General features: G+C 40.2%; 1 long non-coding RNA gene and 2 pseudogenes across 1 annotated transcript in view; 1 reads left to right on the forward strand and 2 right to left on the reverse strand.

The window, feature by feature from the left end:
- LOC110150102 (uncharacterized) overlaps positions 1-25635 on the reverse strand; it is a 107627-nt gene that overhangs the window by 43549 nt on the left and 38443 nt on the right. The window contains exon 3 of the long non-coding RNA XR_011492218.1: positions 6149-6266. This is a non-coding gene — a long non-coding RNA (uncharacterized lncRNA). The remainder of the gene's footprint in view (positions 1-6148; positions 6267-25635) is intronic.
- On the reverse strand, positions 3174-3619 carry LOC110150171 (non-histone chromosomal protein HMG-17 pseudogene; annotated as a pseudogene).
- Positions 17824-18245, forward strand: LOC110150101 (transcription initiation factor TFIID subunit 13 pseudogene; annotated as a pseudogene).

The following is a 25635-nucleotide window of genomic DNA, read 5'->3' on the forward strand; positions in this document are numbered from 1 at the left end:
AGAAGGGGTAAGAAGGGAACTAGCAGAATTATTAGAGAAATGGAAATCGAAACTACAATGAGGTAACACTTCACACTGGTCAGAATGGCCATCATTAAAAACTCTACAAAAAAACAAATGCTGGAGAGGGTGTGAAGAAAAGTACTCCTATACTGTTTGTGGAATGTAAGTTGATGCAGCCACTATGGAGAACAGTATGGAGGTTCCTCAGAAAACTAAAAACAGAATCATCACACGATCCAGCAATCTCACTCCTCAACATATATCCAGGCAAAACTCTAATTCAAAAAAGTACATATACACAGTGGAATACTACTCAGCCATAAAAAATAAAATAATGCCATTTTCAGCAACATAGATGCAACTAGAGATTATCATACCAAGTAAAGTCAGGAAGAGAAAGACAAATATCATATGATATCACTTATATGTGGAATCTAAAATATAACATGAATTAACCCATTGATGAAACAGAAACAGACTCACGGATACAGAGAACAGATTTGTACTTGCCAAAGGGGAGGGTTTTGGGGAAGGGATGTAGCGGGAGGTTGGGGTTAGCAGATGTTAGCTATTATCCATAAAATGGATAAACAACAGGGTCCTACTGTACAGCATGGGGAACTATATTCAATATCCTATGATAAAGTATAATGGAAAAGCATATTAAAAAAGAAGGTATGTATGGACCTCCATGGTGGCTCAGTGGTAAAGAATCCACTTGCCAATGCAGGAGACGCAGGTTGGGCCTCTGATCCAGGAAGAACCCACACGTTGCAGAGCAACTCGGTCGGCGCACCACAGCCACTGAGCCCCTGCTCGAGGGCCCGGGGCCACAACCACCGAGGCGCTGTGCTGCGACTCCTGAGGCCGCCGGGCCCTAGGGCCAGAGCCCCGCAACAGGAGCCGTCACACCACTCGGAGCTCGCGCGCCACACTAGGGTAGCCCCCGTTCACCACAACCAGAGAAAAGCCCGAGCGCAGCAACGAAGACCCAGCACAGCCAAAAATAAATAGATCTCATTGGTAAAAATCATTTTAAAAAAGCAATGTGTACATATAAAACTCAATCACGTTGCTATACAGCAGAAATTAATACAATATTGTAAATCAACTATACTTCAATGAAGAAAACCAATGGAATATGAAAAAAAAAGGAGTTAATTAAGAGAGCACATGTTAGGGGAAGATCAGGAGCACAAAAAAGAAAATAAAAATATTTAAGATATATATATATATATATATATATATATATATAAAGAAGGGACTAGCAGAATTCTGGGAAGAAACACAAGGCAAAAGAAAAAATACATAGAAGAAATATAAGATAAAATTAGGAAGAGTAAAACAGGGACTAGACATAGAAAGCACAGTACAAAGGTTAGAAATCTAAAAGCTAATAAAACATAATGCAAACCAAAATAAAAATGAAAGGTTCAGCGGGAAAATACACAACGGGTATGAATGACTGAGAGTGAAGAACAGATTAATTGCAATTCCTAAAAAAGAAACAATGAGATAAAACAGTGGGATAGAATACATATGTTAAAATATATATAATGGAAGAAATCTCTCTTGAAATAAAAATCTACATATTGAAAGGAAAAATCAAGTGTCAGTGAAAACTGACCTAGAATTGTCAACTCAGAGGTATATCCCTAAAGTTACTGGATTTTAAAGGTGAGTAAACAATCCTGTAGGCAGAAGGGCAAGAAGATCAAGCCACAGTATTCAATGCCAAACATCAGTGGGTCCATCCCTTCAAAATATTCAAGGAAAAAGCTAGCCAAGAATGTTTCCTGTCTCTGAATTCTTTTTTCTTTCGCTCTCTTTTTTTTTTGTTGTGTTAAAATACACATAATATAAAATTTGCCACCTTAACCATTTTAAAGTATAGCAGTTCAGTGGCATTAAATACATTCACACTGTTGTGTAGACATCACCATCATCCACTGCTCTCTTCATCTTATAAAACTGAAACTCTATAGCCATTAAACAATAATTCTATATCCTACCCTTCCCCCAGAGCCTGGAAACCACCATTATACTTTCAGTCTACATGATTTTGATTCTTCTAAGTATTTTATATAAGTGGAATTATATAGTATCTATCTTTCTGTGGCTTTGCATGAACCCTGACTTCTCCATTTATTCATCTTGAAACTGATTTTTTTTTAAATATGGGGACTTCTCTGGGGGTCCAGTGGTGAATAATCTGCCTGCCAATGCAGGAGACACAGGTTTGATCCCTACTCTGGGAAGACTCCACATGCCACAGGACAACTAAGCCCGTGTATCACAACTACTGAAGCCCACATGCCCTAGAGTTAAAGCTCCACAACAAGAGAAGCCACTGCATTGAGAAGCCCGTGTACTGCAAGGAAGAGTAGCCCCCTCACCACAGCCAGAGAAAGCCCACTAGCAGCAATAGATGCAGTGCAGCAAAAAATTAATTAATTAATTAAAATAAAATTTTAAGATATGGTGTGAAATAATAGTCCAATTCCATTTTTTCCCCACCTGGATAATTAGTTATCCCAGCACTGTTTGTTGAAATCTTTCCCAACTAGGTTATAATGCTGACATAAATCAAGTTGCCCGTGTATGAATGGGACTATTTCTGGCTATTTTATTTCCTTTATCAGTTTGTCTTTCTCTGTTCCACACTAACATAATTACTACATTTTTATGATGAACATAGCCTATTATTTGAAAATAGATATTCATTTAACTTGTCCTTAAGGGTGCTTTCACTTTTCTTCGACTTCTGGCCTTCCATATAAATATTAGATTCTGTTTGTGAAGTTCCACAAAGAAAACCCATTGTGACTTTGTTGCTGTTGTTGCTCTGGGTCTTATACTGCTGTGCACAGGCTTTCTCTAATTGAGGTGAGCTGGAGCTACTCTCAAGTTGTGGTGTACAGGCTTCTCATTGCAGTGGCTTCTCTTGTTTCAGAACATGGGCTCTAGAGCTTTCGGGCTTCAGTAGTTATGGCACTTGGGCTTAGTTACCCCTCAGCAAGTGGGATCTTCCCAAACCAGGGATCAAACCCATGTTCACTGCATTGGCAGGCATATTCTTATCCATTGGATCACCAGCAAAGTCCAAACCTGTTGTGATTTTGACTGGCATTGTATTGCATGTACATGACTTTTTTTTTTTAAAAACAAAATTCTGCATTTTTATAAAACTTGATAAAAAATAGTATTTCAAACTGTACAGTCACCAGAAGTACACAGTTATCAAAAATGCACACACTTCACTTGGCATCTCCAGCACCTTCAGCTTTCTGTGCCTGGTTTGTTTTAGCATCTCCATTTTCTGCAGGGTTATTCCCATCCTTGCCAGCATCAGCTTTCCCCTTTTTCCCTTTGGGTACCTTCTCTCCCTTCTTTGCAGGGGCCTTTTTAGGCTTGGGCTCTGGCTTTGGAGGAGCAGGTTTAGCAGATAACCTTGCAGATCTTCTCTGTGGTTCGTCCTTCACCTTGGCTTTATCTCCTTTAGCATCCCCTTCAGCCTTTCTCTTGGGCATGGTGGCTGCGGCGGCGGGACGTAGGCGCTGGACACGGGGATGCAGTGGCGCACGGGCTTTAAGTCGGTCCAGGGGTCGCTCTCGCCTCTTCTTCACACTGCTCCTACATGACTTTTTAAATCTTAAGCTAACTTTGTACATTTGAGATGTATCTAACCCAGTCATTTTTTATATTGCTGAATTCAATTTGTTAACATTTTGCAATTTTCACCTCTATGTTATTAAGAGAAATGCCTATAATTTTCTTTTCTTAAGCAATCCTTCTCTGATTTTGTCAAGGTTTTAACTGCCCAGTAGAGTTTATTTGGGTAGGATTTCTCTTTTTGTTGTTGTTGCTATTTTTGGAAACATCTTATCTAAGACTGGAATTATCTTTTCCTAGAATATTTTACACAACTCTCTAAAACTTCTAGGTCTGTTTGAGTATGTATGTGATTTTTGTTGCTGTTGTTTTGTTTGCTTGTTTGTTTTGGTAGGAAGATTTTTAACTATATGATAAAATTCTTTAATAGTTTAAAATATATTTAGGTTTTCTATTCTTGAGGAAGATTTAGTTCTACTTTGGGAATTTGTCAACACTTCATCAAATTCATTATCATTTTGTATTTACAATATTGTTTTATTTATCAATTACCCTCAGCAGCAAAGGACACAAGACCAGAAATGAGAGCATAGACCTTCCCTATGAATACCTAAAACCCAGCAGCATAAAGAACAGCATCAGTAAATTAGCCCCAATCTATTCTCTTTTCAAAGACCTCAGACCACCATGATAGTTACAAAAAGGAGAAGAAAAAATCCATAAAATACCAGGGGGCTGAATCAATGAATTAAAAATTTTAAGATAATACATTAGGAATAAAGATACAGTTGATAGGATCAATAAAGTAAAAAACTGACTCCTTGAGAAGACCAACAAAACTGACAAACTTCTGCAAGACTGGCCAAACAAAAAAGGATGGAAGTGTAAATAAACACTTCTAGCAATGAGAAGAATCATATTAACAGCCCTAAACCTGTTCTTCTTATAACAACTGACATAAACAGAGATAAAGGACATGGAATATCAGTCTCTGATCCGGAGACAAAGATGATGAGGGGTTTGGGGGGATGGGGAAGGAGATGGGGGCCTTGCTAACAGAACATGAATTTCTGGGACTCTCACTTAAAACTTTGATACACACGATTTACAACAGCTCAGTGGTAAAAGAATCTGCCTGCCAATACAGGAGATGCAGGAGACTGGTTCTATCCCTAAGCTGGGAAGATTCCCTGGAGTAGGAAATGGCAACCTACTTCAGTATCCTTGCCTGGAAAATTCCATGAACAGAGGAATTTGGTGGGCTGCAGCTCATGGGGTCACAAAAGAGTCAGATACGACCAAGTGACTGGGCACAGCACAGCACATTTACAACAGCCAAGACAAGGAAGCAATCCAAGTGCCCATTAACATATGGTTGGATTAAGAATTATCATATATATATATATATTTTTTTTTTCTTCCCAATATACTCAGCCATAAAAAAAAGAATGGGGTTTCCCTGGCAGTCCAGTGGTTAAGAATCTGCTTTCCAATGCAGGGGATGTGGGTTTGATTCCTGGTCAGGGAAGTAAGATCCTACATGCCATGGAACAACTTAGCCCGTGAACTGCAACCACTGAGCTCGAATGCTTTGGAACTTGTATGCCACAACTAGAGAGTCCGTGTGCCACAACAAAACGACAACAACATAATACATTGAATAAGGTAGAAACAGACACATGCGGCCCATTAAAAATCACCTCCTGCTGCCAACCTTTCAACAACTCAGTCACCTTCTCACCCAGCAGGAGGTGGAGTTTGAGCTTAGAACTTGCCTTCTCAGAAGGATTGTAAAAGACAGTCTCAGAAATAAACTCTCAGAATTTTTTCACTGGTCATAAGCTTTTCTGGAGAAACTCTGTGAGGTAAAGATTGAAAGGACATGAAGACTGAATTTCAGAAGAGGAGTGGATAAGGGAGGTTAAAAGACTGAGTCTGAGTTTGAGTTCAGGCACGACTAGGCTGGAGAGGAAGAAGAGTTAGACTGTTCATCTAACAGTGGACATCTATGTGAAGAAATTAAGCAGACAGTTGGACCAGGATTACTGAGACCCAAATTAAACTATCAAGACTGAATATGGGTAGGCCAAGGGCTCACTCCAGTCTTCAAATCATTCCACCATAATAAACAACAGCACAGAGAACTGTATTCAGTATCTATGATAAACCATAATGAAAAATAAAATGGCTAAAAAAGAATGTACATATATATATACACACACATAACTGAATCACTTTGCTGTACAATAGAAATTAACACAACACTGCAAATCAACAATACTTCCAAAACAAAAAAGCCCACCATAATCTGCCAGGAGAATCTGGTACAATCATTCTTCTTTTACTGACAAAATCTGCCCAGGCATCACTGGACATAAGAGGCTCTAAATCTTTGTTAATGTTGATTCCTGTATGAACTCCACACCCCCAATTTTCCCATCAATCATCTTTCTACCCTCCTTTTATACCAGGCTTGAAACACCTTCGGGAATCTTGGTCACATCCCTCTGATGTGACTTTGATCAGTTCTTACCTCTTAGTCCATCTGTACTCGCGCAGGGCGGGCGGCACTGTTGCACCAAATCCAGGTAGGCACTCACACTGGATTCTCCGTGAATGGTTTACACTGCTGTATGTGACATGGTGGCCACCTGTAAACAGTAAGAGAAAGGGTCAAGGGTTGTGATGCTAAGTGTTCTCTTTGAGCTGGAAGCTCTAGACTGGAGGTCACCATTTTGTCTCCACTCTCCACAACAGCCAAGCAGCAGCTCCTGTTATTCCACTGCTGCCCCCTAGAGGGCTCTCTATTTAAACCGTGAACAATAAACTGAGGAATTAAAATGTGTGGTTCTAGAGTGTCTCATCTTCAGACCAGGTGGGTTACATTTTTCACTATGTGGACTGGCTGAAATTGAAGCAACAATTCCGATTACCTAAAAAGAGGACCGCTGACACTTAACTGGATGGAATGTTACAGCATGAACACTAGACGTGGCAAAATGATGAAGTTCCTGCAGCAGGCTCTGTAAATTATCAGGGATTCCTAAAGCACTCCCTCTTTTCTATCCCTGCTACAGTTACTGTGGGTTGGTTTTTGTTTTTTTTTAAAACCTATATTGTATAAGTAATGTTTCTTTTATTCCTTCTTAATATGGCTTATTTTTATTCTCTCACTTTGTGAAAAAAAAATTAAGCTCATTTGAGATTTGCTTATTTTATTGGTTTTATTTTTAAATGCTTTATGTGTATTCTTGTTTCTCCATCTCCTACATTATCAATTCGTGTTATTTGCTTCCTCCTACTCTCTTCATGTTTAAAGCCCTCTACTAATCTAAGATTTTAATAACGGAGAAAACTAGGTGTGTAGGTACATGAAAACTCTCAGTGCAATCTTCATAGTTTTCCTGTAACTCTAAAACCAATCTTAAAGTTTATTTTAAAGATTAAAAGATTGGCAAGGGTATATAACAAACTATTTAAAACAGAAGTCATGATCTTAATAATAGACAAGGTAGAATATGAGCCAAGAAAACAAGGTTACTTGAGAAAGCTAAAGGGTACAATTGGCAATGAAAATAAAACAATTATGAATATTGATTTACCAAATAACATAAAAGTAACCTTCATACAGCAGAAATTACAAGGTAAGCAAGGAAAAGGAAACAGAAACATGCTAATAAAAAGGAGGCTTTAGGGACTTTCCTGGTGGTCCAGTGGCTAGGATTCCATGTTCCCAGTGCAGGGGCAGGGGGAGCCAGGTTGGATCCTCGGTCAGGGAACTAGGTCACATATGCTGCAACTAAGACCCAGCAGTCAAATAAATAAATACATTATTTTTTTTTTAAAGAGGCTTTCATTTACTTGTCTCATCCAATCCAAAATAAGTTATAATTTTTTTAAAAGCTAAAAACAGAGTGGCCCTAAACAATGTAATTAACATAGCAGACCTTACTAATATATATCAAACATTGCATCCTGAAGTGGAGGACACTCTGTTTTTTCAAGTGTCCAATAGTATTTATGAAAATTCATCATATTTAAGACTTAAGGACTATTGCAACCCCCCACCTACAGAAATAATGCACAAACTATCCTATAATCACATTGCAACAAATGGATTTAATAAGAAAATCAAAGAGTCCTCTCTATTTGGAAGTTTAAAAATAAAACTCTCTTTCATATAATTATTGGATCAAAAGGGAAACATACCCAAAACTAAGGAATTAATGGAAATAATAATAAAAATAACGTAAAGAATATATACCAGAATCTATGAAATGCAGTTCAAGTAGTACTCAGAGGAATACTTAATCACCTTAAATACATACTTCAAAACAAAATGCATAAATCAGAATTCCTCTTTAAAAGTTAGAAAATAATAAAAAAATAAACTAAAGGAATGCTGCAGAAAGGAATAAATGAAAAAACAAATTATAATTCTAGAAAACAAAAAAAGCAGAACTACTATATAAATCTAAAATACTTTCTTTAAAAGAAAATAACTCATTAGCCCAAACAAAACTGAGGAAGTGAGAAAGTGCAAATACAAAAAAGAACAAATAATGGAAGGAAATAAAGAGATAGAAGATATTTAAAATATACAGAAGGGGAAAAAGTGGAAGCAGTGACAGATTTTATTTTCCTGGGCTCCAAAACCACTGTGGACAGTGTCTACAGCCAAGAAATAAAGAAACGCTTCCTCCTTGGAAGGAAAGCTATGACAAAACTAGACAATGTATTAAAAAGCAATGACATCATTTTGCAGATAAAGGTCCATATAGTCAAAGCTATGGTTTCCCAGTAGTCACATATGGATATGAGAGTTGGACAATAACGGAAGAATTGATGCTTTCGAATTGTGGTGCTGACTCTTGATAGTCCCTTGGACTGCAAGGAGATCAAACCAGTCAATCCTAAAGGAAATCAGCCCTGAATATTCACTGCAAGGACTGATGCTGAAGCTGGAGCTCCAACACTTTGGCCACCTGATTCGAATGGCTGATTCCTTGGAAAAGACCCTGATGCTGGGAAAGATTGAAGGCAAAAGGAGAAGGGGGTAGCAGAGGATGAGATAGTTAGATAGCATCACTGACTCAATGGACATGAATCTGAGAAATTCCAGGAAACAGTGGAGGTCAGAGGAGTCTGGTGTGCTGCAGTCCATGGGGTCACAAAGAGTTATGACAACATAAGTTAGCGAGTTAGCAACAACAACAAAATATCATAACTGACTTTGCTTAACATCATGCAAATAAATTTGAATTGACTGATAACTGTTTAGTAAAATAGACTGTTTTCAGTCTAGAACTTTTCATGTATACTGTTTTGGTTTTCAGTGAGTATAAATTTCCTCCCCGTGAATTCTAAATGGTTCTTTTATATGTGCTGGTTAGCAGGGAGCTAGAGTGTTGTGGAGAAAGAGAGGCAAGTTTTCAGCCTGTGTGGTCAGGCAGCCAGGAAAGGCAGGGATGCAGAGTCCAGATTTCTAGGGGAATAATGTTGTAGGGGGCATTTAACCTTGAAACACCAGCATGCAACTCCTAATCTGAGCCAATACCTTCAAAGAAAGGATAAAGTGGTCTTATGTTGGAGCACTCCCTGACTATTCCAGAAGCCAAAGCAAACACTCTCTGGAAGAAAGCGTCTTCCACATACTAAGATCAAGCAATGCCTAGGAAATCCCTTGGATGGAGGAGCCTGGCAGCTGCAGTCCATGGACTCACAAAGAGACAGACATCACTGAGCATGCAGGCAATCAATCAAATCAATGGATTCACAAAGATTATCACATATATAAGGAAGCCAGCCACGATGAGTAAAAATCAGAAGTAGCAAGGGAAAAAAAAACCAGATTCCAAGGGGATAAAGCTATTAGAAGCAACAAATACAGGACTTTCGTGGTGGCTCAGGTGTAAGGAGTGCACCTGCTAAAGCAGGAGACATGAGTTTCATCCCTGGTTTGGAAAGATCCCACATGCCTCAGAGCAACTGAACCTGTGCATCAGAACTACTCTGGGTCTGTGCTACTCTGGGTCAGAACTACTCTGGGTCTGGGAGCTGCAACGGCTGAGCCCACAAGCCGCAACTGCTGAAGCCTGCATGCCCTAGAGCCTGTGATCCACAATAGAAGAAGCCTGTGCATCGCAGCTGGAGCGTGGCCCCCGCTCACCACAACTAGAGAAAAGCCTGTGTGCAGCAATGAAGATCCAGCACATCAAATAAATAAATAAATGAAAATTTTAAAGTGACAAATTCAGACATACACACATACAGACAAACACACATACAGACAAACACACATACACACAAGAAATGTTAAAGAGTAAAAAGAGTTGATTTACAAATGAAAGCATATAAAAAGATGATCAAGATTGGATAGATCAGGAAAAAATATATTCTAGAAATAAGAAAAAACAGGATTGTTGAAATTAAAGTCTTAAAGAATGGCTTAAAAAGCAGATTGGGACAGTTGAAGAAAGGATTAGAGAATTAGAAGGTTTGTCAAAAGGATATATCCAGAATATGAGAAAAATAGATACGGAAATGAAAAATACAAAAGAAAGATTTAGAGACATGGAGAATAAAATGAGAAGGTATATCATAGAAATAACGAGTTTTGAAAGGAAAGTATGGTCATAAGAGACAACAGAAAAAGTTTAACCAATATTGGTTAACAGTATTCTAGAACAAATGAAGCATTAAAACTCACAGATCAGTGTATCCCAAAGAGAAAAAAATGAACATAAATTCATAACCAGAAACATTAGAGTAAAATTTCAGAATACCACAAATGAAAAGGTCCTGAAAACGGCTGTAAAGAATGAAAGATCATCACCAAGGGCAAGAGTTAGCATGACAACAGAAGTCTCAGTAGCAACAGTGGAAGCCAGGAAACAATGGGATTGGGGATTTATCACATTGAAAGAATGCACAGGTGGACCAAGAAATGTGAACACGCCAAAACTCAAATGTGTTTTCAAACTAAAAAATAATAATAAAGAGGAAATTTACGTCTAAAATTATACTTGAAAACAACTTCTGGAGTCTTCCCTAGTGGTCCAGTGACTAAGATTCTGTGCTCCCAGTGTAGAGGGTTGGGGTTTGATCCCTGGTCAGGGAACTAAATCCCACATGTTTGTATACCACAACTTAAAAAAGACCCTGCATGCCACAATGAATATTGAAGATCCCACATGCTGCAACTAAGACCGGCGCAGCCAAATAAAATAAAGATAAATATTTAAAAAAGAAAAGAAACAATGGAGGCCAATATAAAGTAGAATCATATTTCTTTAAGGGATGAGAAAGGGGGAAAAAAAACCTGTTAACTCAGAATTCTATATCTGGGAAAAAAAAAAACCTGGAGGATGACGGAATAAAGACATTCTCAAATGAAGAAAAACAAACAGAATCCATTGCCAACAGAGCTGCTCCAAAAGAATTGCTAAAAGAAGTTATTCAGACAGAAGGGAAATGATATGAGCAGGAAACTTGGGTCACTGGGAATAAAGAACAACAGAAATTTTAAATATCCTCTCCTAGTGAATTATTCAACATGTTTGATGGTATAGCAAGTATTATAGCATTACTAGGGCTTCCCAGGTGTCAGGGTGGCAAAATATCCACCTGCCAATGCAGGAGACATGGGCTAGATCCTGGGTTGGGAAGATCCTCTGGAGGAGGAAATGGCAACCACTCAAGTATTCTTGCCTGGAGAATCCCATGGAGAAAGGAGCCCGGTGGGCTACAGTCTGTGGGGTTGCAGAGTCAGACACCACTAAGTGACTGAGCACACACATACATTATAACATCATAATGGGTTTTAATCTATGTAGACGTGATATACTAGGCTGACCTCTGATTCCATCTGCTTCTCTGAAAGCAACTGCTTCTCCCTCTGCTCAGCATGTATTTTCTCTGCCATGTGGCTTCTAGTATTTTTGTAACTTCTGTTTCCTATGGTCATCTTGGCTTCTCTCCATCTGTGATGCTATGGCTACTGCCTGATTTGTCTCTGTGGTTTCCATACCATTGCTGCCACCACAACCACACGCACTCACTTACTCACATCATAGCGAGAGACTGGCCCTGTTCCTTCTGGTTTGGTCAGTAGTTCCACTCAAGTGTAACTCTTAGGGTCCTAGACACCTTATGATCTGCCTGTGGCTGAAAAGCAGTTTCATTTTGCGTAAAGTAAGAACACCCAGAGCTTCCCCTCAGCACAGGCTGTGGACGGGGACTGTTTCCTTCTAGGGGATGGCAGGCTGATGGCTGCCAGGTGGAGTACAGATGCACTAAACGGTTAGTCTGAGAGCCATGTCATGCACTTTCACCCTTCTAGGCCATTATATGGTCTATTCTTTCTTCCTGGAATGTCTTTTCCTCTTCTCTGCCCAGAAAACTTTAAAACCCAGCACAAGTCACTCCATTCCCTCATGAGTCCTCCCTGCCCATTACATCCATTCTATTCAAGCATTTAATATGCTGTTTGACCCTGTCTATGCATTTGTCTCCCCAAGCTTTTGGGATTCAGGAGATACTCGTTGCTATTTTCATTACCAAATATGTTCATTCATACATTCAGTTAGTCATTCAACAAACACTAATTAAATGTCCACTGTGTATCAGTCACTGTATCAGATATTGGGATGCAAATGTGAGCAAGGCAGACAGAATCTCTCTCCCCTTGGAGATTAGTGTGTGTTGCACTGTGTGGCACATAGTAAATGCTCAATAACTTATTTTGAATTGAATTGCACTTGCTCATAGTTCCTCTACCAAAGAACTTTTGGGAGGTAACTTTTGACCTTTCTCAGACATCAAAGCCTTACACATGCAAAGCAGTGCACAGTAAAGTGGGCCATGGGTACCCGCCTACAATTTCAAGAGGTTCTTCAAACTTTTTTTTTAATCTTCTCTATTCGTGTTTATTTATTTGGCTGTGTCGGGTCTTAGTTGCAGCAAGCAGGCTCTTCGTTGCAGCGCAAGGGCTCCTCTAGCTGTGTTGCACCGGCTCTAAAGCACTCAGGCTTAGTTGCCTTGCAATATGCGGGATTCTAGATCCCCGACCAGTGATTGAACCTGCATCCCCTGCACTGGAAGGTGTCTTCTTAACCGCTGGACCACCAGGGAAGTCCTGGTGCTTCAAACTTGACCTTCATCAAAAACCAACTTGATCACATTTCCCAATCTTTCCTTACAGGTCCCACATCTCTGTAAATGACACCATCATACACCTACTTGCCCCAGTCAAGAACTAGGGAGTCATACTGGATCAATCTCTTTTGCCATCTCTCCCTCTTCTCTGCCCTCTCTCTCTCTCCTTTCTCTCTCCCTACCATCACCAATGGAACAACAGTCTTGACAATTCCACTTCCTTAGCATCTCTTTCACCCTCCCCCATCTCTATTCCTGCTAACCCTTCCCCGTTTCTGGTCCTTATTATCTCTCACCAGCACTCCAAAGAACTTTTCTCATGGGTCTCCTGTTTCCTTTGCAACCACATCACTTATGTCTTCCTGGCCCCAACCTCATGGATTTCCCTGAAATTTCACCAGCATCCTGGAACTCTTGCTGCCTATTTGCCCAAAATGCTTACCCTCTCCCCAATTCTCCTTCATCTCTGCCAACCTGGCAGATGCCTACTCAAATTTCAAGACTCAGTTCAACTTGCTCCCCAATAAGTCTCTTCTGTCTCCCCAACATAAACTGACCCCTCCCTGCCTTGTGCTCCACATCCTATACAGAATTCATTCTTCACAGTAGTACACAGTTGCATTTATTTTTTTATCATTTTGTTTCCCCCACCAGGCTAGGAACTCCTTGAGGGCACAAATTTCATATTCTTAATGCCCTGTGTATAATAAGGGCTTCCCAGGCAGCTCAGTGGTAAGACTCTGCCTGTCAACACAAGGAGATGCAGGAAATGTGGGTTCTGTCCCTGGGTGGGGGAGGGGTGGAGGAGGAAATGTCAACCCACTCCAGTATTCTTGCTTGGAGGATCCCATGGACAGAGAAGCCTACTGGGCTATGGTTCATAGGGTCACAAAGAGTCGACACGACTGAGCACGCATGCATATAATAGGTGCTCAGTAAACACTTCGTGAATGAATCCAGTAAACAAACAAAATACTTTCCTATCTTTACCCTTCTTTTTCTGTGAAACAAGCAACCAGTCCTAGGGAACTTCCCTGGTGATCCAGTAGTTGACAAGAATCTGCCTGCCAATTCAGGACATGGGTCTGATCCCTGGTCCAGGAAGCTCTCACAGGCCACAGAGCAACTAAACAGAGCACTGCAACTAGTGAGCCTGCTCATCACAACAAGAAAGTAACCCCTGTTTGCCTTCAACTACAGAAAGCCTGTGTGCAGCAATGAAGACCCAATGCAGATAAAAATAAATAATAAATGGTATTTAAACATTACTAGCACTGCAAAGAGGAAAGAAAATATTACCAATAATCAGAAGAAAATAGAGTCAATGGAAACAGACCAGATATGACAGAGATGTTGGAGTCAGAAGACAAGGGCTATAAAACAACTACTCTAAGTGTTACAATAAGATAATAAAGAGAGAATTAAAAATACAAAATAATCAAACGGTAGATCGAGAGAAGATAAATATAACTACAATAAACATTTCACAAGACACATGGACTCACAGATTTAATAACACACTCTTCTGTGCATAATAGGATAATAGAGTGATCACAGTCTCAAACATTGCTAGTGGGGATGTAAATGGATATCATCCTTCTGAAGGGCAATTTCTTGGTAACATCTAACAAGATCACAGGCTTCCCCGGTGGCTCAGATGGTAAAACGTCTGTCTGCAATGCGGGAGACCCAGGTTCAATCCCTGGGTCAGGAAGATCCCCAGGAAAAGGAAATGGCAACCTACTCTAGTACTCTTGCCTGGAAAATTCCATGGATGGAGGAGCCTGGTGGGCTACAGTCCATGGGTTGCAAAGAGTCAGACACGACTGAGTGACTTCACTTCTTCAACAAGATCACAAGTGTATCTACCCTTTGAGCCAGCAGTAATGTTTCTGAGAATTCATTATTTAAATCTACTTGCACACAGGCAAAATAATGTGAGGGGAAGGTTAATCATCTCCTTGTTCGCTTTAGCAAAAGACTGGGGGAAAAAATCTAAATGTCCATCATTAGATGACTGGTTAAGTACATTATAGTAAATTTATTCAAAGGAAAATTCTACAGTTGTAAAAAGAATGAGGAAGTACTCTGTTCAGATATAGAAAGATTTCCAAAATACAAATTTAAAAGCCAAAATTAAGAACAATGTGTTTAGTATGCCCTCTTTACATGCATTCACTTTGCTGGCTTGTTCATGAGAAACTCTAAATCATATGACGAATACCATGGTCTCCATGATAGATGTGTGTAGGAACTAGAAAGACTGGAACAAGAAGAAGGTTTTCATTCTCTACCTTTCTATTTATTCTAAAAATTGAAGTGAAACTAAAGCAATTGTAAGTTCTTGGAGACAGTAAATATTAGTACTATCTTAAGGAAATGAATTGTCTTTAGGGGTCCAGAAACATAAAAATATCCATGATGTTTTCACCATTAATTATTCTCCTGGAAATTTACTCTCCGGAAGGAATTCAATAGGGACTTCCTTGGTGGTCCAGTAGTTATGAATCTGCCTTCCAATCAATGCAGGGGATGGGGGTTCGATCCCTGGTGGAGGAACTAAGATCCCACATGACACACAGCCAAAAGAAAAGAAAGTTGAACTCAAAGACACAAAGAATAGAATAGTGTTTGCTAGGGGCTGGGGGATATATATATCTAATGTATAACATAGTGACTGTTGATAATGCTGCATTGTATAATTGAAATTTATTAAGAGAATAGAACTTTAGTGTTTGCACCAAAATAAATTTGTTGTTGTTGAGCTGCTCAGTTGTGTCTGACTCTGTGACCCCATGGACTGCAGCACACCAGGCTCCTCTGTCCTCCACTATCCATGGAGTTTGCTCAAATTCATGTCCATTGAGTTGGTGATGCTATCTAACCATCTCATCCTCTGCCATTCCCTTCTCCTTTTCCCAAATAAATAAATAAATGGTAAATATGTGAGATTATGGATGCGTTAACTCAATTGTGGGAATCACTTCACAACATACATGCATAATCAAATCATTACAGTGTACACTTTAAATCTATTAACATTAAAATTCTATTTATCAACTATATTTCAATAAAGCTGGAAAAAAATATTTGGGAGCCAAAGCACTCGTATCCGACTCTTTGCGACCCCATGGACTGTAGCCTATCAGGCTCCTCTGTCCACAGGATTTTCCAGGCAAGAGTACTGGAGTGGGTTGCCATTTCCTTCTCCAGGGGATCTTCCCGACCCCGGGTCTCCAGCATTGTAGGCAGAGGCATTTACTGTCTGAGCCACCAGGGGAGAGCCCTTATGGGGGTGAGCCACTTCCACATCCTCTGATACAGCTTGTTGTACATGTGTACCATTCTCTCATTTGCTTACTAACTGTGGCATGCTAGATTTTTTTCTTCATGCCAAAACAATTCATGTCCACTGCAGAAAATGTAGGTAATGTGGAAAAACAAAAGAGAAGAAAAAATAATATGAAAATCACCCAAAATTCTGCCACCCAACAATGTTACCTTTTTGTACACTTCCTTTCCATGTAACCAGGGAAGAGACCTACAGTGCATACTCCTCCATCTAAAAGAATTTCCCCTCTTACAGCCCCTGCTGCTAATGCTGCCTTAGTTTATACCACATAACTCCATCCCACAGGTCACCAGGATTAGACACCCTCCCTGTATTAGTCAGGGTTTAGTCAGGAAAGCAGACACCACCCTGGGTTTTTCAAACTAAATAAAGGAAATTGGTTCCACAGGAAATGGAAAAGCTGAGAAGCCAAACACAGGATGGTGAGGAGACTGAAGGTTAGCAACTGGCCAGAAACAACTGCTGCTCTAGGCAGAAGGGACGGCAGGAGAAGGAGGTTTTATCAGAGCACAGAGTTTGAGGCCAGTCAGAAGGAGCCAGAAGCAAGGGGGCGGGGCGGGGGGGACTTCCAGGGAGCTGGAATCACAGAGGCAGGGTCTGTTTGTGGGGGAGAGGAGACTTCTTGGGAGAGAAGTAGCCACAGTCAAGGACCTCACAAGAAGAGAGAAAGAGGGGAAACTATCCCAGCCTTTTCCCTCCTCCTGTTCTCCAGCCATCTGTCTTCCCTTGGCCAAACTTACCTAGAAGGCTCTGGGCTAAAGAGCCTGAGTAGTGATGGGGAAGGGGACAAGGGAAGGGGGAACCTATGTAGTATTTTTTTTTTTAGTTAATTAATTAATTTTGGCTACACCAAGTCTTAGTTGCAGCTTGCAGGATCTTCCATCTTCCTTGTGGCATGTGGGATCTTTAGTTTCAGCATGTGAACTCTTAATTCCCACACCAGGGATTGAACCCAGGCCCCCTGCATTGGGAGCACGAGTCTTAGCCACTGGACCACCAGGAAAATCCTACCCATGTAGTATTCTTACCAAAAAGGTTTAAGTTGAATCTAATCAAGAAGAAATAATCAGGCAAATCAAATTGAAAGAAATTGTGCAAAACAGCTGTCCTAGACTCTCCAAAAAGTCAATGTCACAAAAGATGAAAAATAGCCAGAGAACTTGTCTAAATTAAAAGACATTGGGGAGACATGAAAACTAATTTCTGTGTGCGCTCATTATTTGAATACTGGATCCAAAAAAATCATATGTAAATTGTGGAAATATGAATCTGAGTAGCAGATTAGATTACAGTTGTATATAATTGTGAAACTTCTTGAGTGTGACTGTTTGACTGTGGTTATACAGGAGAATGCCCTCGATCTCAGGAGATATATACCAAAGTATTTGATATCTTCAACTGACTGCATACATATATGCATGGAGAAAGAAAGTGTGATCAAGTAAATGTAGCAAATGATAAAATCGGTGACTCTAAGGAAAGGGTCTATTGATTTCAATGTACTATATGTGCAATTATTCCAAAAGCTGAACGGTTTTCAAACTAAAACCTTGAGGAAAAAATTAGGCTTTGGCCAGTGGAATAAGGTGAAAAAGATGAACTGAACCAATCAGTTCTTAGGAATTTGAACCTAAAAGCATAAAAAGAAACTGTGAGCTCCAAGGGAGGTGGGTGCACTGCAGAAGTGGCTGGCTGGTGGGATGGCAGATGAAGAAGAGAATCCCACCTTTGAAGAAGAAAATGAAGAAATTGGAGGAGGTGTAGAAGGTGAACAGAGTAAAAGAAAGAGAGTTTTTTCTAAAGAATTAAGGTGTATGATGTATGGGTTTGGAGATGACCAGAATCCTTATACTGAATCAGTAGATATTCTTGAAGACCTTGTCATAGAGTTCATCACCAAAATGACTCATAAGGCAAAGTCAATTGGAGGAAGTCATGGTCAGGTACAAGTTGAAGATATCATCTTTTTGATTCGAAAGGAGCCAAGAAAATTTGCTAGGATTAAAGACTTGCTTACTATGAATGACGATTTGAAACACGCTAGAAAAGCATTTGATGAAGCAAACTATGGATCTTGACACCTATTGTACTTTCTGAAGCTTCATTATCTTCTGGGGCAACCATACTTAGTAACTATATTTTCCACAGTAAGGTCCTGATACCTAACCATGTGAATGAAAAATGGAGAACCACAAAGTTTTCAGGCTTTATTTTCACATCTTCAATTTTAGAGTGATATATGAGCCTTTAATTGCCTGCCATTATATTACCATACTTGAATTACTTATTGGACTTTAATGACCACATGTAAGTCAAAGTATCTTTGGATTGCAAACCATTCAGTTTCTTCTGACTCTTGACCATGTCAATGGTAAATTAATATTTATATATGCCATTAATTATATTGGGCCATTGTAGGTTGTACTGTAGCTGTTTAATATGTGAAATCTAAATGGAACCTTTGACTTTGATAGCTAAGATGTGTTTCATGTATTTCTAAAGCTTTTAGACTGCAGTAGTATAAGTTATTAAAAGATAGTGAACTGGTTTGTGTTTCTTTTAAGAAGAGAATGATATTAGAAAATACAGCCTTTGTAGGAGTGTTTATTTGTCGTAAGATAATTTGTTTTAATACTCTTTAGATAACAAGAGTGATCAAATTTTAATTTTTTATTTTTTGAGAAACTGAAAATTTCCTATGAACGTTTCTGTGTTGGAAGACTTACTGGATTAATCATCTTTGGGGTTTATAATATATTATTCATCAAGTTTTTAAAAAATTCATTTCCCCAGGTCAGATTAAAACTTCTGAAAGTGCTTTCAGTAGCAGGAATGGCATTGCTGAAAAAGTTGATGGCAGGTAAGCATTTGGGGTAGTGTTTTATTAACATATTTGTTAGTATTTATTTATTGTGAAAATGTGTACTTGACTAAAACCATGTGTGGCTATGGAAACCACTTTTGTAGTTCAGGATATACAAATTTTGTGTGTATTTAGCTCATTGAATTATTCCTGCATTTAGCTTAAAGTAAGGATTAAAATTGCATTTAAAGGGATCACTGGATACTACTCTTTGTGAAACTGAATGTTTTATGTGCTGCTTATAAACATTATCTATGAATCAGTACTTAGGAAGATTTCACTTTCTTAACCTATCAATATAAGGAATAAAGTATGAAAAATTAAAAAGATTACTAAAAAAAAAAAAAGAAACTGCTAGTTAGCAATAAAGTTGTAGGTGACAGAAAAACATGGCTGGAGTTAAGTGAAAGAAAATGAAAGTTGCTCAGTCACGTTTGACTTTTTGTGACTCCATGGACTATAGCCCACCAGGCTTCTCTGTCCATGGGATTCTCCAGGCAAGAATACTGGAGTGGATAGCCATGCCCTTTTCCAGGGGATATTCCTGATCCAGGGCCATCTGAGCCACCTGGGAAGTCCAGCGCAACAACAAACTAGGGAATTCCCCAACAGTCCAGTGGTTAAGACTCCATGCTTCTGCGGCAGGGCAGCAGGTTGGATCCCTGGTTGGAGAACTAAGATACCGTATGCTGCAAGGGCAAAAACAAAACAAAAAACAAAAACAAAATAAAAAGTCCCAACAAACTAAAATCATATGCAAATCAAAATTATGTGGTGGGAGAAATGCTACATAGCACTGTTCGAAAAACAGCAGCCAAGTATTCTTCCCATCTCCTAAGCACATGCCACGTCTCCCATCAGGAGGTAAAGTCTATTTCTCCTTTCTGATATGAACTTGCTTTGACCAAAGAAATGCAGCAGAAGTGACACAGTGCCAGCTCTGGACCTAGAGCTGAAGGTGCTTGACTGCTTTATTCCTCTTGGAGCCTTGAGTCACCATGTAAAGAAGCCCTGCTGGAGAGACTGGTCCAGCCAGCTCCCAGCTATTACAGACACCTTAGCTGAGAAGCCACACTTGTCAGTAAAGCCAGCATCATGCTCCAGCCCCAGTCAAGCTGACCCAGCCAACACCTGACAAAGCAAGGATGAGCTGTCCCTGCCAAACCCTTCCTAAATCACTGTATCATGAGCCAATAAATAAATGGCTATTGTTGTTTTAAGTTAAAGAATTTGGGGGAGGTTTACTATGTAGCCAATAGGGAACAGAGCAGACAGTCAGGGACACAGAGATGCCTGTAAGGAGAGTGAAAAACTTCCTGAGTTTAATCACTCCAGGTCATGCCACAGGTAGACTCAAAAAAAAAACCTCACTCCTTTCTTGAGTTAAATTAAGCAGGGGTGGGGAGGGATGTATTGGGAGTTTGGGATTAGCAGACGCAAACTATTATATAGAGAAGGTCCTAAAGTATAGCACAGGGAGATATATGTGATAAACTGTAATGGAAAAGAACATGAAAAATGTATATATATATATATATACATATAACTGAATCAATTTGCTGTACAACAGAAATTAACACAAACATGTAAATCAATTATACTTCAGTAAATGTTTTTAAAAAATGAATAAATTTTTTTTAAAAATGAATAAATTAAGCAGGTCTCTGTCCCCTGTAACACAAAGAGCCAGAACAAATGTCCCCTATCTTCTGTCTTTGCAGATGTTTTCATTTTTCAAAGAGTCTGATGAATATCTCTTAGTTGTGCTCGTCCCCATTCATTTCCTTATTTATAAACAGCACCTGATTTTTTTCAATGGTTTGTTGCAAAATGCATCATCAAATAAAAGGGGGGATAAAATCATTCATGCAACCTAAGTATAATTATAGTGTAAACAACCATCCACTAAGTTTGAGATATAAAACAAAGCCAGTCTTTCCAAAGTCTCTGTTTACTCCTCAGTTGCAGTCTCTTCTCTACCTCCCAGCACTAAACACTGTGATGACTTCTGCATTGATCATTTTTTCTCTTCATTTTTCCACCTAGATATTCATCCCTAAACATGACTTAGTTCTGAAAATTTGAGCAGCAAGAACCGGTGAAGGAGGGTAAGGAAAGGGTGATGCTTCAACTGTTGAAGGAGATGAACTGAACTGTCTCTGGGTCATTGTCTGGGCTTCAGTTTCCCTGAGCATTTACAAGAGACTTTTATGGGAAAATCATTGAGTAGGACGATGAGTAACACTAGGCATCAGGCTCAGCACCGTTGCTACATGAGGCAGCGTCGCAGCATGGGCCAGGTTTTAGGTGCTTGGCCAGGACACAGTCAGAAGGAAAGGCTGTTCTGTATCTTCTGTTCACCAGGACTTGCCCTCCAACTCTTCCAAGAGGTCAAAGCAGAGCATTTCTAGACACTATCCACAGCAGGTCAGGCAGCAGGGTATGCAAGAGTGATCAGCAGGTTGATGAAGTTCAGAGAAAAATTTGGGCCAGACTGTCTGGGCATTTTGTCCTTGATTTAAAAGTCTGTATGAGAGTTGGGGTGGGGTGGGGGTAGGGGCAATAGTGGTGGTGGCCCTCCACCATTTTGTCTCTCTCTGGGGTTGTACCGCTTCAGTCTAATTTGTTTCCTTCCGCATCTAGCACACAGCTGCCATCCTCAGATTGCCCATCATCCTCAGATTCCTTTCACCTTTCTCCTGTGTCAGATTCCTATTTATAGTATTCCATGCTGGAGGAGGAAATGGCAAACTACTCTAGTATATTTGCCTGGAGAATCCCATGGACAGAGGAGCCTGGTGGGCTACAGTCCACGGGGTCGCACAGAGTTGGACACGACTGAGTGACTGAGCATGCATGCACGCCTTCCTCTTGGTTTATTCTCTTGTTCAAAAAGCACAGCCTCCAGTAGCTTCTTCAGAAAGGATGCATGGGAGGGAAACGCATCCTTGAAATCTCGCCTATCTGGAAATGTCTTTATTCATCCTCAAATTTGACTGATAATTTAGTTAAGTGGAGAATTCTAGGTTGGAAATCATTCTGCTTCTATATTTTTTCAAAAGTTGTTTTATTTATTTATTTTTTTGCTGAGCTGAGTCTTTATTGTGGTGAATGGGTTTTCTCTAGTCGAGGCGTGTGGGCTCAGTAGCCCCTCAGCATGTGGGATCCTAGTTCCCCAACCAGGGATTGGACCCAAGTTCCCTGTCCTGGAAGGTGGATTCTTAACTCCTGGACCACCAGGGGAGTCCCTGCTTCAGTATTCTGCAGGCATTGCTCTGCTGCTTCCAGTGTTATTCACTGAAGTATGAAAAGCCAAATCTAATTCCCGATCTCCATCTCTTTTTCTTTCTCAAAGATTTTTAAATCTCTTTGACCCTGTGTCCTGAAATTTCATGATGATGTGTCTGGCTGGGTGGGGCTCTTTTCATCCTTTTTTCTGGGCATTTGAAGGACCCTTCAGTCTGGAAACTCATGTCCTTAGTAAATTTTTCTGTACTGTTTTATTAATGGCTCACATATTAAAGAATCTGCCTGCAATGTGGGAGACCTGGGCTTGATCCCTGGGTCAGGAAGATCCCCTGGAGAAGGAAATGGCAATCCACTCCAGTATTCTTGCCAGGAAAATTCCATGGACAGAGGAGCCTGGTGGGCTACAGTCCATGGGGCCACACAGAGTTGGACACGACTGAGTGAGCATGCATATGTGTTCTTACAACATGAATTTGATATATTCTGTTATCTTTAGGAATTTATTACTGAGAGATTTTTAAAGTATTTATACCCCTGTACCCTGTGTGGTTGTTTTGCTATTTGTTTGTTTGTTTTTTTTAAACTCTTACCTTCAATGTTAGAAGCAGCATCTGATTCTCTTGCAGGGAACTTGCTTCCACCCACATTTGCAACCCATACAAGTGGACTTACCATTTGCTAATTCTTTTGTCCTGAATAATATACTTAACTTGCCTGGGCTTTAGTTTCTTCATCACTTAAATGAGGATGATGATAGAATCTATTTTATTGGGGTTGTCGAGGATTAAGTAAAATAATACAGAGGACACTGATTAAGTGCCTTTTCAAGCTTGGGAAGTCTAAATTGTCCAAGGTTACACATCTAAACATAGAAAACTCAGACTTACATTTATGATTTGACACACACATAATTAGTACTCCATAAATTTTACTATTATGCAATAACAGTTTAGAAGAACGGAGCACACGATCCAAGCCTGGCCAAAGAGATTCAGCACTGGGATTGTTACTGGAATGATTTGAAAGGAAAGACTCTTTTCTTATTAGGTTATTAAATTGAAAAAAACACTATCCCAGAGCTGCTACTAGCCTCCTGTGATGGTTAATGTTTTATGTAAAATTGACTAGGCACTGGATGCCCAGGTTGAACCTTATTTCTGGGTGGCCCATGAAGGTGTTTCCAGAAGAGACTAGCATTTGAATGAGTGGGCTGAGTAAAGCAGAAGGCCTTCCCCAATGTGGGTGGCCTTATCCAATCCAGAGGGCTGACTAGAACAAAAAGGTGTGAAGAGGTTACACTCCGCCTGACTATTTAATTTGTCCTCAAGCACTTCTAGTCCCCAAGCCTTCAAATTCAGACTAGAACCTATGCCATCAGCTCCCCAGCTCTCCAGCCTTTGATGCACCATCAGCTCTCTTTGGTCTCCAGTTTACAGACGGCAGATTATGGGACTTCTCAGCCTCCATAATCACATGGGCCAGCACCTTATAATAAACCTCTTTCTAGTATTCGTATTCACATATAATTTATAACAATATATAATTTAAGATTTCCTAATTTATACAGATAAAAATCTGGGGACCATGTAGGAATGGATAATAAGATGATAGTGGAAGGAACATAAAGTTGATCAGGCCAAATTTATTGCTATGGGCTCACTAAGCAGAGATTCTGCATTTAGTCTGCAGCTTGGGGAGTTAGAAAGCGCTCTGACAGTTAGGTTGATTGGCTGAAACATGGGCCAAAATGCAGCAGCGGGGGCGCGCAGTCAGTGAATTGGAAATGCTGAACCCGCCTTGGTTGAATGTGAAGGAAAGGATTCAAAGGATTAGGGAGATGGGAATGTTACAGGGGATCTGTCATTTATGGCTTACCCACCTGGGAAGGTCTGGAAGACAGCACCACCGCTACTGTGAGAAGTAAACTTGTGAGGGGAGCCTCCTCAGAGCCTGGAGGAGCTCTGAAATTGCTCTTCGCTATAGGCCAGACCTCCCAGTGGGAACTGCAGCCAATGAACTGGGAAACCTAAAGGCTATGGGAATAGGAGACCCAGGTTCAATCCCTGGGTCAGGAAGATTCCCTCAAGAAGGAAATGGCAACCCACTTCAGTATTCTTGCCTGGGAAATCCCATGGACAGAGGAGCCTGGCGGGTTACAATCCAAGGGGTCACATAAAAGTCAGACACGACTTAGTGAATAAACGACAACAACAAAAGGCGACAGGAGTAACTGGATTCCAGGATGGTGAAGGCCAAGTGGTAGCACACAGCTGCCCAAGGATAAGATGGGCTTGATTACCATAATGGATAGCAGAGTCAAAGTAGTAATCAGAAGTATTAATCAGACTCTTGCTGACCTAGTTGGATGGTTGATGATGGTGTTCCAGAAGTGAAACAGATAGGAAGCCTATTAAACTTGATCTGTATAAGCAAAAGAATTCCAGGTCAAATGAACAAAATGTAACTAGAATAATGGTTCGACAGTCAGTTCCCAGACTTGAGCCAGTTTACAGACCCAGAACCCCTTGAATGAAGGGGAGGCCAGTCCCTTTGAGGAAGGACCCTGGTATGCTACCCCAAACTTATGCTGTTGATCTTTCTCCCAGCCTTCCCCTAAGGGGACCAATAGCTATTACCAGAGTAACTGTGCATTGGTGGAAAGGAAACACTCAGACCTTTTGAGACTTTTGGGCATTGGCTCTGAACTGGAATTAATTCCAGGAGACCCAAAATGTCATTATGAACCCACCAGTCAGAGGAGAGCCTAATGTAAGACAGAAGATCAATGGAGTTTTAACTCAGGTCTGTCTAATACAGGTTCAGAGGCCCTTGAATCCATCTTGTAGTTATTTCTACAGTTCCAAAATGCTTAATTGTAATAAATATGCTCAGAAGCTAGCAGAACCCCCTCACTGGTTCCCTGAACTGTGAAATGCTAGCTAGTATGGTAGAAAAGGCCACGTGGAAGCCCCCAAAGCTGCCTCTATGTAGGAAGGTAGTAAACCAAAAGCAATACTGCATTCCTGGAGGCATCACAGAGATCAGCGCCACTATCAAGGATGTCAAGGATAAAGGGGTGTTGATTCCCACCACACCCCCATTCAACCTGCCTTTCTGGTCTATGCAGAAGACAGGTGGGTCCTAGAGAATAACAGTCATAAGCTCAACCAGGTGATAACTCTGATAACAGCTACCGTACCAGAGGTGGTTTCTTTGAGCAAAGTAACACATCTCTTGGGACCTCACCTGCAGCTACTCATCTGGCAAATGCCTTTTCCTTTGCCTCATCAAGCAGTCTGCTTTAGGTGGCACTGCCAATAATAGACCTTTACTGTCCTACCTCAGGGATATTTTACCTCTCTAGCCTGATGTCATAATTTAGCTCATTGGAATCTTGATC

This window comes from Odocoileus virginianus, chromosome 17, assembly GCF_023699985.2.
Source record: "Odocoileus virginianus isolate 20LAN1187 ecotype Illinois chromosome 17, Ovbor_1.2, whole genome shotgun sequence".
In the NCBI taxonomy this organism is placed as follows: domain Eukaryota; kingdom Metazoa; phylum Chordata; class Mammalia; order Artiodactyla; family Cervidae; genus Odocoileus; species Odocoileus virginianus.